The 4,849-nt window shown below is 42.2% G+C and overlaps 1 long non-coding RNA gene across 1 annotated transcript; it reads left to right on the plus strand.

Annotated features, from left to right (window-relative positions):
* Positions 1 to 4,331: 4,331 nt before the first annotated feature.
* LOC129841901 (uncharacterized) lies at positions 4,332 to 4,849 on the plus strand. Its single transcript, XR_008757428.1, has 3 exons — positions 4,332 to 4,458; positions 4,611 to 4,703; positions 4,798 to 4,849. It is a non-coding gene; the product is annotated as an uncharacterized LOC129841901 (long non-coding RNA).

Here is a 4,849-nt window from a genome sequence, read left to right on the forward strand (position 1 = left end):
AATCACAAAAAATTGTACGACTGGGACCTTACTCATAACTGTGCTGCCATCCTGTTAGAAGGTAACAGATTATTTTATTACAATAGTTAAAATGGATTTTCATTGTGTTCCATGATGTTATTTGCCCCCTAGTGGAGCTTTCTGGTACTTAGAGTGTACACAAACAGGAAGTAGAGATTTCGTTCTGCACGCTTAGAAGCAGCCAAAAACAACGCTACGGTGCAGGTCTTTCAGTGTAGTTATTTCTTGTCACGCTTCAGCCTTGGAAAATATTTGTTTGTAAGTTCGATTCAAGCATTTAGCTAATGATGATAATCTTGTTATTGATAGAGTTTCTTACATATCAATGTTGGTTGGTTGCATTTACTCACAAATTGCAATGCTTTTCATGTATGATGTTAGCTGTATTACTTTGCTCGTGCGTCATGCAAACGAATTGTAAAATATACAATACTGTATTTTTGTTACTGTTTCTAGTGTAATATGCCTTGTTATTCTACATAGATGGTTGTACACTATTAGAGTAATGAAAGGAGTTAATCAATTACCATATGAGAAAGCAATTAGCTATATGGTTTGGCATCATGCCAGATGCATGGTACCGTAGCACGTGCTTTGTATTCATGCAACTTCAAATGTATAATGTACAGCTACAGTATGTTGGTGTGAATTGAATACTAAAGTATATTCTTTTCTGTGTTTTGCAGTTTTACAACAAACGTTTACAATATATTCATTCAAGAAAAGTTACGCCTTGGGAGTTTTATTGAAGACTTAGTTGTTAGCTATCTGTCTAGTTTTGCATGGGAACGCAACTCAAGGGCAGAATAATAACTATCCGTGGGCTAGAGAATTGTCTATTTTTTGTGAAACTGATTTGCAGTATATATTCAGGTCCAAATTACCCAAATCAGGGACAGGTTTTTTTGATCCACAAGGCAAAATGTGCAGTTTAACCTAAACTTATCAAAGATAAACTACACCCCTGAACCATATGTCCACCTGGACCTAACAAAAAGCCAAATATCAGTTTGTGCACCACTCAGATCCGGAACCCTCCCTCTGGCTATAGAGACAGGTAGGTTTAACAGAGTGCCTGAAGAGGAGATCATTTAAATACAACATGTAAAGTGTTGGTCCCATGTTTCATGAGCTGAAATAAAAGATCCCAGAGATTTTCCATATGGACAAAAAACACATTTCTCAAAAGTTTTGTGCAGAAATTTGTTTACGCCCCTGTTAGTGAACATTTTGGCATTTTCCTTTGCCAAGATAATCCATCCACCTGACAGGTGTGTGATATCAAGAAGCTGATTAAACAGGGTGATCATTACACAGGTGCACGTTGTGCTTTGGACAATAAAAGGCCACTCTAAAATGTGCAGTTTTGTCAAACAACACAATGCCAAATATATAAAAAGTTTTGAGGGATCTTGCAATTGCCATGTTGACTGCAGGAATGTCCACCAGAGCTGTTACCAGAGAATTGAATGTTAATTTCTCTACCATAAGCTGCCTTCAACGTTGTTTTAGAGAATTTGGCAGTACGTCCAACTGGCCTACCAACAGCAGACCATGTGTAACCACACCAGCCCAGGACCTCTACATCTGGCTTCTTCACTTGTGGGATCGTCTGAGACCAGCCACCCAGACAGCTGATGAAACTGAGGAGTATTTCTGTTTGTAATAAAGCCCTTTTGTGGGGAAAAATCTATCTTATTGTCTGGGCCTGGCTCCCCAGTGGGCAGGCATGTATTGTTGTCTCTACCATCTTGCCCTTTGTGCTGTTGTCTGTGCCAAGTAATGTTTGTACCATGTTTTGTTCTGCTACCATGTTGTGTTGCTACCATGCTGTTGTCATGTGTTGCTGCCATGCTATGTTGTTATCTTAGGTCTCTCTTTATGTAGTGTTGTGGTGTCTCTCTTGTCGTGATGTGTGTTTTGTCTTATATTTTTATTTATTTTTATTTTTTATCCCAGCCCCCTGTCCCCGCAGGAGGCCTTTTGCCTTTTGGTAGGCCGTCATTGTAAATAAGAATTTGTTCTTAACTGACGTGCCTAGTTAAATAAAGGTTAAATTAAATAAATAAATAAATAAAATGGCACCCAATGGGGTGGGCCTATGCCCTCCCAGGCCCACCCAGGGCTGCGCCACCCCTGCCCAGTCATGTGAAATCCATAGATTAGAGCCTAATGAAAGTATTTTTATTGACTGATTTCCTTATATGAACTGGTACTCAGGAAAATCTTTGAAATTGTTGCATGTTGGCATTTATATTTTTGTTCAGTATACTTTATTGTTCACAACCCAACCCCGAGACACACACACTCCCCGAGGGACTGGAAGCAAGGGTCAGTCGCAGTGCAACGCCCCTGGAGCGATTTATAAGGGGTTACATGCCTTGCTCAGGGGCACAATGGCAGGCGATGGAATCAGCAACCCTCCGGGATGGTAGAAAGTAGTAGCATTCGGGTTCTGTATAAACAGGAGAGGAAGTACTCAACTACCAAGAAGGAGCTTCTTTCTGTGGTAGTGTTTCTTCAATATTTCAGACACTTCCTGCTGGGGAGGACATTTCTGCTGAAAACTGATCACAGCTCACTGAGGTGGATGAATAAGTTTAGCCAACCTGAAGGACAGTTAGTTAGATGGATAGAGAATCTGAATCAGTTTGACTATGATATCGTCCACAGGCCAGGGAGACTGCACAGTAATGCACATGGCACACTGACACACACAGACAGAGAGTGTAGACCATGGTTACCCAATCAGCTCCAAGTGATTTATAATTGAAGAAATCTGTTCCCAGGTATTCCCACACATAATGGAGAGAAACGTGATCATATACAAATGTAAGAAAGGTTTCAAATTATTGTGTTTTAGTCAAACATTATACTGTGTGTGCTTCTTGAGGTATATTTTCAGTCTACAAATGAATGGTAATTATGGCCCCGTGACCATCCGCTCAAGAAAAAAATCAGCCTGTGGCTGGATCTAGTTGATGATCCCTGGTGTAGACACAGCCGACTCACAGGAGTTTACTGTGAGTCGGCTGTGTCTACACCAGGGAGAGCCTTAGTCAACAAGCCTCAGGGTGGCACTATTGAGCCTGTAGTCAGATCTCAATCAAGCCAGTCAAACCCCCATAAATGCAGCTTTCCTTTTGAAAGCACATGATAGAGACCCAATGGATAGCTGTAGACTTAATGGGTCTTTTACAGAGACTGGATGAGGCAACACAAACAGTATAGTTACTGTACTAGGTGGTGCACTCTCAGAAAAAAGAGTGCTATGTAAAACCCTTTATCCCTGTAGGAGAACCCTCTGAAAAAAGGTTCCAGATAGAACCCTTTTAGGTAAGATAAACCCCTTTTTGTCTACAAATAGCAACCTTTCAAGGGTTATATTTGGAACCAGATGTTCTATGTGGAATCAAAATGGGTTTGATGTGATCCGAAAATAGTTCTATCTGGAACTTTTTTTCAGAGGGTTCTCCAACAGGGACAAATGGTTCTACATAGCACTCTTTTTTTCTGAGAGTGTAAGAGGCATACACCATACCTAATCAGGAAGCAGAAATATTGGCCAAGAAACTGGTTGAGGGATTTGTGTTGAAGCTAAGCGTTCATCGCTCAATCCATTGTCACCAGTGGAGACATTTTGAATTTACTCTTTTCAGAGAGATAACGGTTAAACACTTAATAAAGCCAGAACCACTCCATACAACCGTCAATCAAATGAACAGGACTCATCACTCTGATCAATACGATGTCACTTTATGTTGTTGACCAATAAAACATTTGAATGAGATTCACCCATAAAATCGGATGGCATGCAGGAGTAGTATTACATTTTCCACTGGGTTCACACCATACAATTTATTTTATTTAATCCTTCAGAGACACCTTCCCAGTGAGAGCACTTTGGGTCCGCAACCATGCAGGTGCACTCCAGGAATTGGCCAGCAGAGACAGGGGGCAGGGCGACAGGGCCTGGGCTCGCTGCAGCAGTGGGGGGGGGGGGGATGTGCCCAGGTCTCTCTCGGGCCTTGTGTCCAGGTCTCTCTCGGGCCTTGTGTCCAGGTCTCTCTCGGGCCTTGTGTCCAGGTCTCTCGAGTCCAGGTCTTCCCTTAAAACAAGACTAACCTGGTTAAATATTGGTTAACCTGGGAGCAAGGAGCACAAGACCTGGGCTAAATACTATGTCAGGTAACATGCAGTAATCACACCTAAACCTGGGCTAAATAATGTGTTTTGGATCATACAGTATACACACCTTAACCTGTCCATGTCTAAAATGTGTTAGTCGTACTGTAACACACACACTGACTGTCTGTAACCGTGTCCAGGTGAAGACGTTTAACGAGGGCTGTGTGATGGTGAGGCAGCCAGCTCTGGAGCTGATATCTCACCTGAAGAGAGCCGACTACAGCAAGCCCACCCTGCGCTACCTACTCTGTATCCTACCCTACCTAATACACCTGATCACACCTCAATGTACCTTTACACATTTAATTTACACACAGTCATCCCCGTACCTCTCTATGACCAGTGTTGTCTACCTGTGTTGTGTTGAATTATGTTGGTGTTGACCTTGACTGGTTGTGTAGATGGGGTGAAGGGCAGTGGGAAGACCATGTCTCTCTGTCATACTGTCCACTACTGCTCCACACAGGGATGGCTAGTACTACACATACCAGATGGTGAGTAACACACACACACCCCAACATGGCATACACACAGACACACAAAATAATGATGATAATAATGATTGTGATAATTATCTCCTCTCTATAGCCCACCTGTGGGTGAAGAACTGTAAGGAACTGCTGCCCTCCTCCTACCACAC

Source organism: Salvelinus fontinalis, unplaced genomic scaffold (assembly GCF_029448725.1).
Source record: "Salvelinus fontinalis isolate EN_2023a unplaced genomic scaffold, ASM2944872v1 scaffold_0002, whole genome shotgun sequence".
NCBI classification, from domain to species: domain Eukaryota; kingdom Metazoa; phylum Chordata; class Actinopteri; order Salmoniformes; family Salmonidae; genus Salvelinus; species Salvelinus fontinalis.